At 34.4% G+C, this 15,188-nt stretch overlaps 1 pseudogene; it reads right to left on the reverse strand.

Annotated features, from left to right (window-relative positions):
• Positions 1 to 5,652, reverse strand: part of LOC122469184 — a 68,519-nt pseudogene extending 62,867 nt beyond the window's left edge.
• Between the last annotated feature and the right edge of the window lie 9,536 nt (positions 5,653 to 15,188).

Below are 15,188 nucleotides of genomic sequence, written 5' to 3' on the forward strand. Positions count from 1 at the left end.
GGTTATGAGCTGACAGCTCAGAGCCTGGAGCCTGCTTTGGATTCTGTCTCCCTTTCTCTCCGTCCCTCCCCCACTTGTGCTCTGTCTCTCAAAAAATTAATAAACGTTAAAATTAAAAAAAACAGGAGCAGGAAAAAATAATTCTTGGACACCTTTTGTGCCAAAAGTAATACAATGCTTCAAAAAAAATCGGGGGGCTTGCCAAAAGGACACAGGAGCCATTTTGAAAGAACTCCAGTAGTCAAAACTAGAAGAATTTGTGAAATACGTAAGATAGTATATGATTATAACCTCAATAATAAAATATAAGTATGTGTGAGTCATTTCTGGTATAAATAAATAATTGAATAATATATAAATGGAGAGGGATGGCTTTCTTAAAATAGCAATTACTTTAGAAATAAGGGAAACAGACCATCACTATTATAACATAAGCGTGATAATGACTACAGGCAAGAATAGTAATTCTAATAATAGAATTAGTAGGCAAAACTTGCAGAGCCTCAAATTAGTACCCTTTGGCTATACTCTCGTGGTTTTAATATATGTCCACAAATTTTAAGAAGTGAAGCTTAATTTCTTTCATTTTGAATAAAGGCTGTACCTAAGACTCCTTTCTAATGAATACAATGTCAAGAAAAAAACTTTCCAATTGAGAAATTTTGCAAACACCACCTTAACCAAGTGATCAAGATCAGCATCAGTAATAAGACCTATTGGCATTGTGTATCCCTTGAAATGATACTATAAAAGACCCTTTACATCTTCAATATTCTTCCTCTAAATCCACAGCATCAGTCTGAGACGGTATCAGACAAACTCCTATTGAGTAACTTTCTTCAAAATATATGATCAGTGGTCTTCAAAAGTATCCATGTCACCAAGACCAAGACTAATGTACTGTCACAGACTGGAAGTGACTAAGACATAAGAAAATTAAATAGAAGGTAATAACAGGTAGTCTGGTTTAGATCCTGGAAAAGAAATGATGTTAGTGGAAAAATGGAAGAAATTAGAATAAAGCCAGTATTCAGTTAATAATGTTATGCCAAAGTTAATTTCTTAATTTCATGTAATCAGTTATGTAAAATGTTACATATAATGTTGTCACTGGGAGTAAGTTGGTTGAAAGGTGTTCAGGGGGCACCTGGGTGGCTCAGTCAGTTAAGCGCCTGACTTAGGCTCAGGTCATGATCTCACGGTCTGTGGATTTGAGCCCCGTGTCAGGCTCTGTGCTGACAGGTCAGAGCCTGGAGCCTACTTTGGATTCTGTGTCTCCCTCTCTCTCTGCCCCTCCCCCGCTCAAGCTCTGTTCTGTCTTTCTCAAAAATAAACATTAAAAAATTTTTTTAAATAAAAAAAAGAAAGGTGTTCAGGAACTGTACTAACCTTGCAATTGCCCTTGAAGTCTAAAATTACTTGAAAATAAGAAGTTACAAATACCCTATCAAAACAATCTACTTACCACACCTTAGAGATCTCCTGTTCTCTTATGTCTACTTCCATTACATGTATTGAAGTCCTTATTAATTCTTGTATAAATTATTAAAATTGACTCAAATGGTTTCCATGTCTGTTACCTTGTGCTTTATACTACTTTCTATTACATCCTCCCAACACAAATGAGCTTTATCCCATGCAAAGATAATCACAAAATATTTGCATAGGGTTTTAGTGTCCCATAGGTTTCATTACCTACCACATTTTTTAGCTTCATTTTCCTTTGCTCTCACATGTATGGCATATTTAATTGGTAATCTTTCCAGTTCCTTGCATCTGCCAATCTCTTTCACACTTGCATTCTCTCACACCTGAGATTCCTTCTGCCAAAAATGTTTTCTTCATTTCTTTAAGTAGATAATTTCTCCTCCCCCAGATATTTTTTTTCTCAAAAATAACAGTTCCTAGAAGACTTTCTTGACATCCCTGGTGTAAATTGTGTTTTTCTCTGGAACCATACACATATATCTATTAATGGCAAGGACACGTTGTTATCCACAACTCCTTCCCTGGAGCCTGGCAATAAATATGTGCTTAACCAAGTTTTACTTAGAATGGTGAAGTAAATATTAAGAATAAATTCAAATGGAAAGGCAAAAGCAAATCTACAGTGAATAGTAAAAATATGAAAGAAAAAAAATAAAGTCTTAAGCCATATGAGCCTAGAAAGAAAATGCCCATTTAAAAATTTCTAGTTTTGTCAGGGGTCTGGACTAAGATACCACTCAAGAATATCATCTGCTCTAATACACATTGCAGGAAAACATCATGTGAAAAAACTGACCCCAGATGTCATTGTACTATAGAACTATAGGCATTGCCATGACCATAGAATCAGATGTATGTGTCTGTGCATATTAGAGCTCTGTAGTCCGTGAATCAAGTGCCAGTGTTACAGCATTACCTTCCCTCTCATAGAAACAAACACACAGACTCCACAATTCAATGTCCACCTTTGTTTTCAAGGATCAGAGTCTCAGAGGACCTATTCTGAAGGCTTTTAAGGCTGCTATCGACTCTATTGGGACAACCTGGAGAAGTCATTCATCTGCAGTGACTCGGGGTCAGCAGAGAAAATTCCAGGGGAATAGCATGAAAGACACTTTATCTCAGGAGCTGATGGGACTGCCCCAGCTGCATAAATCCCTTTCAGACTGGCAATTTGTAGACTGGTTTATTTCAGTCATTGTCAACAGGCGAGAGTTCATAATTTTTTAAGTTGACTTTTAAAAAGAAAACTTTATTTTTGCCCCATTGACTAAACACTGTCCTACATCCAAGTTTATAAAAGTCTTTCTATAGAGAGTTAGCACTTTGACTCGTATAGGTTTTTGATTGCTTTGAACATTGTGTTGAAGAAGGTAATGCTGAAAGTGTCAATGACCAAGGCCAAGGCAAACTTGAATTTTTTAGTGCATTTTGTTCTTAGCTTGCATGCAGAAAGGTTGCCATAGAAACTAGTAAAGGAGCTAAATTACTTGTTGATTCTGTACATGCCTTATCTTCTGTTGTTTTATTCTGATACTTAAGTGAGAAACTGAAGGAGGATTTTATATGTTCATCTCCCTTTAAATGGAGAGTATTTCCTCTTAGAGTCTAAAGTTAGAAGTACAGGTTTTGTTTTGTTTTGTTTTTACTATTTAAAGATGTATGTTGGGGCACCTGGCTGGCTCAGTTGGTTAAGCATCCAACTTCCTCTCAGGTCATGATCTTGTGGTTCATGAGTTTGAGCCCCACATCAGGCTCTGTGCTGACAGCTCAGAGCCTGACTCTGCTTCAGATTCTGTGTCTCCCTGTCTCTCTGCTCCTCCCCCACTCGTGCTTGGTCTCTGTCTCTGTCTCTTAAAAATAAGCATTTTTTTAAAAATAAAAATGTATGTTACACTAGAACACATTCTTTTCAGTAGGCTGTGTCCATAATATCATTTTTTGTCACACAGTTGTCAGATTTGGAGGAGCACAGAGTAGAGCTGAGTGCCTCATTTTCCTCAAAATGTGCCAGAGGCTGTGATAATAAAATTGTAGTGTACCTGCATTCAAATCTAGTTGCTCAGAGTGGGCAGATATGGGATAGCAGCCACGGATGATTCCCACTACCTGATCTAAGGACAATAAGCTAAAGAAAGTATAATTGATTTTTTTTTCTCAGACTGGATGGCAGTCATTAACAAAGGCACAAAAAAGTATTATGAATTGTTTGCAGTGGCAAGCAGTGTAAATACAGCAAAGGAGTATCAGGAAGGGTTACAGATGAAAACCAAAAGGATAACCAGTCTCTTAAAGAAAAAAAAAATATATGATGTGATAAAATGGAGCTGATTCGGTAGCAGAAATTATTCTGTCAGTTTCATTGAAAGTACTGAAGATGAATAATACTAGGGTCAGATTTTGAGAGTCTATGTTGAAGATTCATTGTCCAGTTACAAAAATTTTATTTTTTTATAATGTTTTTATTTATTTTTGAGACAGAGAGAGACAGAGCATGAGCAGGGGAAGGGAAGAGAGAGATGGAGACACAGAACCCAAAGCAGGCTCCAGGCTCTGAGCTGTCAGCACAGAGCCTGACACGGGCTCGAACTCACGGACTGTGAGATCATGACCTGAGCCGAAATTGGACGTTTAACGGACTGAGCCACCCAGGCGCCCTAACAATTTTAAAAGTAGATTCAAACATGGCTTCTGAGAACAGAGATCTTTGGTGGGATAGGTATATTATGGACTGTTTGCGCCTTCTCTGTTTCTCATGCATACATCCCCCAAAGGACATCTTTGAGATATGATTTTTCAGTTTGGACAGTTTTACCTCTAGAGTGAGAAAACTAACTATACTAAGAATGTATACCTGGGGACGAAGTACTATAAGCAGATAAAAACCACAGAGAATTAGCAAAGGCTGCAGCGTAGGAACACAAGAAATCCAATGCTGGAAGGATAGATAAGTTAAAATATTATACATGTAATACATAAATATGCATATATATAATACATATATATGTATTAAATATACGTGTGTATTAATATAGATACACACGTATACGTGTGTATTAATATATAATATTATATAATATATATTATATTATATTATATATTATATATTATATAATATGTGTGTATTAATACAGATGTATATAATACGTATGTATTAATACACACGTATATAATATGTATGTATTAATATATTTATATAATATGTATGTATTAAATATACATATATAATATACATATATAATATATGTATATATAATCTATATCATTATTTTTAACCGATCCAGATTTTATATACATATAAATTTTTATATATATATAAAATCTGGATCGGTTAAAAGTAATGATCTAGATGTACATATACTCACATGAATTGAGCTCAAAAACATGTTGAATATAAAAGTAAGAAAAGATTTACAGCACAAAAACAGCAACATATATTTTTCAGGAATACGTACATTTAAATAAAATCATGGACACTGTGGGAAGATAAGAATCGAATTAGAAAATGGAGTATAAAGTGGGAAAAATCATAAATTATTTAAGTACAGAGAAATGATACATTTCAGTATATGATAGGACACTGTCCTTAAAATATAAATGCATAAATTTAAGTGAAAATTAAAAGAAAAAAATAAAGATTTAACAAAAATGGAATGTTCTGTGCCACTCCACTGTGGAGAATTAAAGGAACCACAGAGGATAAAAATCCTCACATAAATTGAAATGAAGGGATGGGGTTGCTGTATTTAATCTTCACAAAATAACAAGATGAGTCTACCTCAAGGAAACCCTCTACCTTTGAGGAGTCTCCAGAGAGTTGAGGATCTTAGAAGAAAGATCTTGGAATATTTAACATACCTTTCTTCTTCCTCGTTTGTTTTTCTAATATGTTCAAATTACCTTCTACATTTCTTCAAAGACTAAATCAGTCCTGCCATACTTATTTGAGGGAGAGGGCATGGACAGCTTTGCCTTAAGCAGATCTCCAGCATAGATGTAAGCAAGTTCATTACACTGGTACATGTGGCTGAGGAGGCTGGTATGAAAAGAAATGCAGGTGAGCTCTGCTCTCCAAGTTCTTTGCCTGAGGTGGGGCTGCTTTAATCCTGAGGTGGAGCCCTTTTCTACTTTGTGCAGAAGTGATGAGAGCTTGCCAAGCTGCATACCTACCGAGCTTTACCCGTCTGAAAGGAACAACTTATTTTTTCTAGTTGGCATAGAAGTGTGTTATAAGTATCAACCTGATCAGAAAAAGAAAAAAAAAGTATGCTGATGGTTCTGTGTAAATGTAACTCGGCAAGATATTACTTCATATTATTATTAGCAATTAAAGAGGAGAATGGATTCCCTGAAATGGAAGTTCAAGGAGAACTGGCCTACATGAGGGCTGGCTTTTGGTCTTGCCTATATCTGATTTATGTCGTTAGGTCTGTCATGTTGGAGCCAAAGGAAAAATGGTTGTTTTTTGGTAATTTGAGTGGAGATTCTTTCAAAATTATTTCCACATGTTTCCAGAGACTTTCTACTATTGAGCAAAAAGGATTGGGGATAAAGTAAATTAGAAGATCACTTTTGAAGTTGAAATCAATTTCTGACTTCCATCATTATAGAAATACATTTCAAATGAATTGAGAAAAAGTTAAGATCTTATACGCAGTTAGTAATTAAAAAATTTTTAATGTTAACTTATTTTTGAGAGAGACCAATTATGAGCAGGAAAGGGGCAGAGAGAGGGAGACACAGAATGCGAAGCAGCTCCAGGATCTGAGCTGTTAGCACAGACCCTGAGGTGGGGCTCAAAACCACAAGCCATGAGATCATGACCTGAGCCTAAATTGGACGCTTAACCAACTGAGCCACCCAGGTACCCCTCTATTAGTAATTTCAAAAATAATCTTGGAATCGAGAAAGCCTTCCAGAACAACATAGGAATCACCAGAACTCATAAGGGAAAGAGTGATATAACAAACATAAAAATCTGTCTCTCACAAACGAGAAGTATATACAATCAATTTCTTAGGCCAATACACACTGCAAAAATACTTAGTACATGTACAATAGGAAGGAAATAATGACCATAATGCCTGATGGTATTTTGCAAGTTGGTAAAGAAGGGCCCTACCCAAGAGAAAAATGGTGCCTTAACGCAGACTCCAATTGAAAAGGAGCCTGAGGTCGATCTTAGATGCAGTGTGCAATATTTTATTGTAAGATGCAATCTCAGGGCAGAAAGATTGAGGGAAATAAATGAGCCAGGGAGAAGAGAAGAAAACCAAAGGCAGGCAATCCAAAAACCATGTCCATCTGACCAAGGAATGGATAGGGAATTTATTTGTCTACACCATCCTGCTTCTTTCCCATCTGTCAAAGTTCCTCCATAAAGAGTTAGCCCCTTGACAATCTAGGTTGCATGTCGTGGCCTGATTGGGAAGCCAATCCCAATTTTTGTGCTGTGTTACCCCATCCAATTCCAAAAAATGATGGGTTGAACCAGAAACTCTGGATGCATGGAAGGTGTGCCTTAAAGCAGCAAAGTCAGGGAGAGCTGCACAGATTTGTTAGCTATTGAGATGGATAACACTTGAACATATTTTGGAGGCAAGTGAGGCTGAGAGAATCTCATGAGGGATACATGACAAAAAATGATCAAAGAAAATAAAAGAATCATCAAGGTATTATAAAGATTACAATAATCATGTGGAAATATATCTTCACTAAAATAAAGAAAATGCTATTTAAGCACAAGAAATATATACACATCAAATCACAAAAATTAAGAGTGACCTCTACTATAGAGGGGTGCCTGGGTAGCTCAGCTGGATGAGTGTCTGACTCTTGATTTCAGCTCAGATCATGATCCCAGGGGCCTGGGATCAAGCCCCTCTTGGGTTCCACCGTCCAGCATGGAGCCTGCTTAGGATTCTTTTATCCCCCTTTGCCCCTCTCCCTTGCTTTCTCTCTCTCAAATTAAAAAAATAATAATTTTAAAAATTTACAAAAAGGTTATAGAATAGAGTTTTCTTTACATAGTTTTAGAGGGAGTATAAATTGGTTCAGCTTCCTTGGAATGCAAAAATGTATTATATATCAAATGCTAGATATAAAACCATGGTGAATGGAAGATGTTAAAGAAGCAACCCCCTTGTAAATCCAAAATCATTTCAAAATAAAAATTTAAATTTAACAATATGGAGTACCCCCAAAATCAATTATTCATTCTACCTATAAAGTAATTGGGCAAATACCACAAATTCAAAGCTTTATGGAGAGTCAGTGAGGTCATATTTGTAATAGCAAAAAAATTAGAAACCACTAATACTCACCAATAGTGAGATGTTTAAAGTAGATTATCCATTCTCTGGTATAGTATATTATACTTTTAAAAACAAAGTGGTCTGTGTATACTGACATGGAATTGTTTTGAGTATAGATTTTTTAACTGCCGAAAAAAGTTGGAGAAAACTTTATACTATTTGTATACAAATTTATGTATAAGATTCATCCAAGGATGTGGATGTACCTTAAATATATATTGCAAAAGTAAAATAAGCCATTCTGAAAAGACTGAATACTGTATGCTTATGTGACCTATAAAAAGGCAAAATTATGTAAAGATCAATGGCTACCAGTTTTTTTTGGGGGGTTAATAAATGAAAATGGAAAACTTTAGAGCAATAAATCTATTATGAATGATACTATAATAGCAGATAAATGACACTAGGCATTTGCCAAGACCCATAGAGCTTCACAGCACTGAGTGAATTTTAATGTATGTTAGTTTTAGAAAGTCATTTAGAAGGTTGTGGAATCCAAGAATGGAATGCAGACTGTAAAAATAATTGATTAAGTAAATGATGACAGTTTCTCACTGTTGGAGTGAGTAGTTATAGGTAAACAAGGGCAGAAGGGTAGAATGATCCATGTGGTAATGGGTTAGAGGTGAAAACATCAGCATAAACCTAAGTTTACCTTAATATATATACAGATGGATACATATGGATATACTTATGGATACATGTACATACACTGGTTGCCATAGATCTGTATGTTTCCTTGCTGTATTAGCTGAGATTGCCTAGAAGCAATGATACCCCAGGAGCAATGAGCAGGCCTAGAACCAAGATCTTTGTTTCTAATATGGACCTCTAGTTAAAAAAAAAAAAACTGGGCTATTTGGAGAGATAATGGATTTTAGAACTGGGGCAAGAAGTGTACAAAATAAGTCTAGAGCATCCTGTAGTACCAGAAAGTAAGGATGTGCTAAAAAAAAAAAAAAAAAAAGTCCATCAACATTGATAGGGGTAAGTGAAAGGGATACAGTAGTCAACTGAAAGAACACTAATATCTAAAGCTGAAACAATTTAAGCAAAACAGTAAAGTAGTATTGGATTATAACTTAATGTATAAAATAAATTTTCATACTGACATAAATTATTTAATAAATAGAGGTAGAAGTGCCAAACCTCTTGTGAAAAATAAACCTAATTGACAGAGATATTTTTCCTGGAAGGAAGTGGAGATTAACTGTACACTCTAAGCTAGGCTGTACATTCTAACCTCCTTCGAAAGAGTACAGTATGTATTTTACAGTGGAAAAACCATATTACCTACAGGTTAATAGCAATAGTGAAATGTCATATTGATAGTAAATACCCTTGATATGTTGTGATGAGAATGGTACTTACCTCAGGTCTTCTTCACAAAAGCTAATTGAGAGGTATTCTAAAATATATATGTGTGTGTATATGTATATGTGTATATATATGTGTGTGTACTTTGAAGAATAATGGCCTGATTACATACACACACACACACACACACACACACACACACACACACACATATATATATGTGTGTGTATATATATATATATATATATATATATATATATAAATAAAATCAGGCCATTAATATTCAAAGTTGTCAAAATTATCGAAACAAAATAAAACAAACAAAAGCAAAGGAAGAACCTGAAAACCTGCCATGACCTAATGAGACATAATGACCAAATATAATGTGGTATCCTCAAATGGAAAAGAACATTAGGGAAAAACTAAGGAAATCTACTTTAAGTATGGACTTTACTTCATAACAGTGCATCAGTACCACTCCATTAATGTGACAACTGTACCTTACTAATGTTAGCAGATAATAAAGAGTTTGCTAGGTATATAGGAACTCTCTGTGGTACCTTTCCATTGTTTTAATATAAAATGTTAAAAAATGGTGTATTTAAAAAGTTCTATTTATAGGCAGTCCTAGAAATTTATGTTACCATATGAGACCTACTCCTATCTTTCTCTTTTAAAAAACTCCACTATAGGGGCACCTGGGTGGCTCAGTCAGTTGAGCGACTGACTTTGGCTCAGGTCATGATCTTGCAGTCTGTGAGTTTGAGCCCTGCTTTGGCTCTGTGCTGATGGCTCAGAGCCTGGAGCCTGCCTCGGATTCTGTGTCTCCCTCTCTCTGCCCCTTTGCCGTTCATGCTCTGTCTCTCTCTGTCTCTCAAAAATGAATAAACGTTAAAAAATTTTTTTTAAATATTTCCACTATGTTTTTCTTTGCCTTTATATGTTTAGGACTTTGAATATGTTCAGTTGTTACTGAGGAGTATCCCTTGTATATGAGTGACTTAATTTATAAACACACATGAGTACTTAAATATCAGCACATTTGTTTTACCACATATATTTTTATTCATATAAGATATTTCTACCATGATAAATATTTTATCATTTCAACTTCAAACAAGAAGTTGAAATCTAGTTTTTATTCTGTTTGTTTCACTCATTCATCCAATGATTTTTAAAATGAACAACATATGCCCAGCAAATTTAGCAACATATGCCTTGAATATACTCAACCTCATTTTTGATCAAGTCCTCTTTATTTCCATTATTTTATTTTATTTTATGAGTTTCACCATTTCGATGGAAGATTGACATCCAGAAAATAAAATTTTAAGAGGAGAACAGCAAAATACATGCCTTCTCTAAGATCAAGGACAATGTAATGATATAAAATGCTTGATAGTTTTCTTAGTTGTAGTTCATTGACTAACCGTTAATTAAACATAGAGAATCATCAAAATACAAAATAAACTCTTAAACATTTTATGTTAACATAAACACCTGTATGTATTCATTTATCAATCTTCATATAGGCGCATGCTTTTTTGATAAACATATCCACTGAATAGAGTTTTTTTTGGGGGAGGGGGACTTCTTCTTCTTCTTCTTCTTCAGTTTTTTTCTTTCATTTTTGTAACTATTCCCATAAAATATCAATTATGATTTCCAATTTATTTTCTTAAAAGTGGTAGAGAAATATCCAGAAACTTCCAAAGTAAACTGAGTGTAGAATCCTCTTGCAATTTTGTGAAGTTCCATCTAATCTCTTACATTATCTTGTCCATGCTTAATTTGTCTGCGTTCTTTTATTAACTAGCTTTTTTGAAGTCCTTTAAAGAATTCATCTTAGATTTCAAGAAAACAAATTCTTTATTTGCATTTTTTTAATTGTTGACATAACATTTAATTAAACATAGTGATTACAGTATAAGTGGCAAAAACTGATCTTTGGACAGTTCCAATGAGTTTTGATAAAATGCAGTTAACTGAGAAAAGCATGAAGTGACCCAGCAGACAGCAGTCTGTAAGTACAAGTGTTTAGGACAGGGATGGTAGGAGACAGAACTCTTATATTGCGTGGGAATGGTAAAATGGTGAAAGCTCTTTGCGAAACAGCATGGCACTGCCTTAAAGCTAAACATCCAGTTAACTTATAACCCAATCATTGCTCTAGATTCTGCTAGAGAAATGACAGCATATGTTCATAAAAAAAAACTTGTACATAAATGCTCATAATGGCCAAAAAGTGAAATGAATTCAAATGTCTATAAACTGACAAATAAATGTAGGATAGCCATACAGTAGAAAATTATTCACCCACAAAAAAAAAGATGTTATAAAAATGTAATTCACCATATTAGCAGAAAAGAGGAGGAAAACCATGTGCATAGGGCCATGGTTATGTCAAATACCATTTGACAAAAATCAATACTTATTTATAATAAAATTCTCAGCACACTAAAGATAGAAGGGAACTTCCTCATTCTGCTTAAGAGCAATCTTCAAAACCACTTTCAATGGACACAATGGGCGATGATGAAAATTTGAATGCTTTCCCATTTTAATTGGGGACAAAAAAGGAATGTCTACACTTACTACTTGTATTCATTACTGAAAATTTGTGAATGTACAGTGAAGTGAGAAAGAAGAAATACAAGCACAAATACTTGGGGAAAAAAAGTAAAATTTTATTTTTTCCATCAGAGTAATTATCTCTATAGAGAATATTAAGGAATCCACAGAAAAAGATACCATAACTACTGATGAATTAAGGTTGTGTTATATAGTGTTAATATGTAAATTCAAATACTATTCTGTAAATAGGCTTGAATGGCTAGAAATGGAAATTTAAAAGCCCTACTAACAATAGTGTCAAAACATACAAATTACTAAGCCAAATATTTAAGCATATGTGTGTAAGTTTGGCTCACCAAAAACTATAAAACTAAAGAGGACCTAAACAAATGGAGAACTATATCATTTTCATCTATCAGAAGATTCAATATATTAACATATCAGTTGTCTCCTAACTAATTATTATGGAAATCCAGGCAATAATCAGAAGTAATCAATAACAAATGCAAATTATAATATAATCTTAAATTTACGGTATTAACAAAATTTTAAATTATGTCTTTAATGCAATACAATTTATATAAATTTAAAACAAATGTATATTCACACAAAAATATTTTTTTCAAACACCTGTATGACCAAAAAGATTGTATGATATTGTGGGCTGGATCAGCAGACATCAAACTATCAAACTATATCCATGAAACAAATGACTAAAAAGTTGGGTGTTTTTTTTTTTTTTAAGTTTTATTGGAACTCAGCTATGCTCATCCATTTCTGTATTATCTATGTCTGTCTCCCTTTACCCTGAAAGGACAGGTTTAGGGCAGATGGTGTAGTCACAACAAAAACTGTAAGGCCTGCAAAGCTGAACATGTTTACTGTCTGGCCTTTCACACAAAGAGTTTGCCAATCCCTTGGCTAGACTACTGTGATATTTTGAAAAGACTCCAAAATATTGTGGCTCAAAACAAGACCATTTTTTTTTTTTGGTTAGTTTATGTGTTTTCATTTTACTATATAGGTGGATAGGCAGCGCAGGGCCAAAATCATTGCTGTTGCAGCCACCAAAATTTCTGGTTCTTAGGTTTGGTTATCTTGTGTAGACTAAGTTGCCTTTATTATCATGATGGAAGCTGGCTGACCACTACATAGTAAAACTCACGGGGAAGACAAAAAGAGAGGAAACAAAGGCTCAGCATGCTTCTCTTAAGTAAATGATGTGAAAGTAGCATGCATTTCTTCCACTCCTATTTCATTGGCAAGAACTTAGTCATACAGCCATATCTACCTACAAAAAAGGCTGGTAAGTACAGACCATCTTAAACCTTGAGGAGCAGCACTGCCTTGTTAATTAGTTAATAAGAAAAAAAGAAGTAAGCAAACAGATAAGGGTGAAAGTTACCTGTCACTACTACAAACGTATTCAATACTTTTATTTGCCCAAAGAAAGGGAAGAGAAGTAGAAATGAATGTTGAAAAGGAGAAATAATAAAATGAGACCCGAAAAACTGGGAAATTCTCAGCCCAGCTATGTAATTGAGACTCAAGAATGTGTTGACACCAGTTGTACCTGATTATCAGAATGTCAGATACCTAGCCTCCCATCTCCAACATGGTTTAGTGAAGGTCAGGGAACAAGTATGATATGAAAACCTCCTTCAGTGTGGCAAATGGAGACTTTCTTTTGGGATATTTCCTCACTCATGAGCGGTTGTATGCCTCTACAGAGGAACTTTGAAAAAACTGGTAAGCTTTTAACTCTCTGTGTGAGCATGCTGTGTTGTCTCCTATTCAAGTAATTATCTTTGTAACTTTCCATTTCTTGTACCATTAAAGGAACATTACTTCCTTAACTATATCGGTTTTAGTGCCTAGCATAGTACCATTCTGTTGTGACAACCAAACAAATACTAAATTAAAGAAAAAACTTTCTTAGAAACAATTAACATAGTTTATCAATCCTGAGGAAGTATAAGGAAAAAAGAAGCAGCAAAAAGATACCTTTCTAGGATTGCCCAAGGTGATGCAACTGCATATGTGGAAGAAATAAAAGGAGTTCTAAAAAACATTATAGTAGGAAAAAAAGTAGTTTCTGGGATACTACTTAAAAATTAAATGGACGGGGGAGCCTGGGTGGCTCAATCTGTTAAGCATCTGACTCTTGATTTAAGTCCAGATCATGATCTCAGGGTTTGTGAGATCGAGTCCCACAATGGGCTCTGTGCTCACATCGCAGACCCTGCTTGGGATTGTCTCTCTCTGCCCCTACCCCACATTCTCTGTGTGTCTCTCTCTCTCTGTCTCATGCGTGCACACTCTCTCTCAAAATAAACTTTTTAAAAAAGGAGAAAGAAGTGAACAAAGGGAAAGAATGGGTAATTCACTTAAGAGCAAAATCAAAATACTATTATTATATGGTGCTTGGCCTGATTACTATTCAGAGAAATGCAAACCACAGCAACAATTCATATATCTTTCAGATTAGAAAATGCTAAAACAATAAAAAATAAAAAATAAACAAAATTAGTACAATCCAATGCTAGTAAAGGTATGGTAAACATTAATTACTAGTGAGGGTGCAACAATATCCATTATACTATAAAAATTCATTAATTACTAGTGAGGGTGCAACAATATCCATTATACTGTAAAATATACATATGTTTTGACTATGAATTCAACTTTTGAAAAACTACCCAACTGAAATAAAAATACAGGTATATCAGGATATTTGAAAATACTGTTACAGTACCATCTATAGAGACAAAAACCGGAAATAACTATTTGTTCAGAACAAATGGATTAAATTTTGATTTGTACATATTAATGTAAATGCAGCTACTAAAGATATTCAAATTTATATTTCTCTATTAGAGCAATTAGGACCAGTTTTTGTCAACACAAGCTAAAAACCTGACCCTTAAATAAATAGAATTGTACATTTTTCCATTTAGGTTCATATGGAAAATGGTGTGAAATTATTTCACTAATTCAACTAGCATATACTCCTTTTTTAATTATAAACAAAAGGAAAAATTAATAACTGGTAATCATAATAGGAAGAAGTTAGAATTGAAGATGGCTAGGCAGGAGGTAAAGAGGTCAGGAAGAGATTCATAGAGTTGTTTGTTAGAAATGTTCTTATTGAAGTCACCTATAACCTCAATGCTAAGTCCAATGGTCCATTTACATTTCTCATCATACTTGACCTATAAGCAGTATCATTATCACTCCTTTTTTGGTAGACTTTATTGAGCTTCAGATGTCACATGAAATTTTCTCTTACCTCATTGGTTATTCATTCTCAGTCTGCTTTGGTAGTTTCTTCTCTTGTTCTTAATATTCTAATATGGAATAGTCTAATATGTAATTCAATCCATGACCATCACTATTTTTTATCTATACTCATCCATGTTTTGACTGCATCTATGCTTGGATCTTTATATGCCATCGTGTGTATTCATTGCTAAGTTTATATCCATATCCCTGATA

Source organism: Prionailurus bengalensis, chromosome B1, assembly GCF_016509475.1.
Source record: "Prionailurus bengalensis isolate Pbe53 chromosome B1, Fcat_Pben_1.1_paternal_pri, whole genome shotgun sequence".
Taxonomy (NCBI): Eukaryota; Metazoa; Chordata; class Mammalia; order Carnivora; family Felidae; genus Prionailurus; species Prionailurus bengalensis.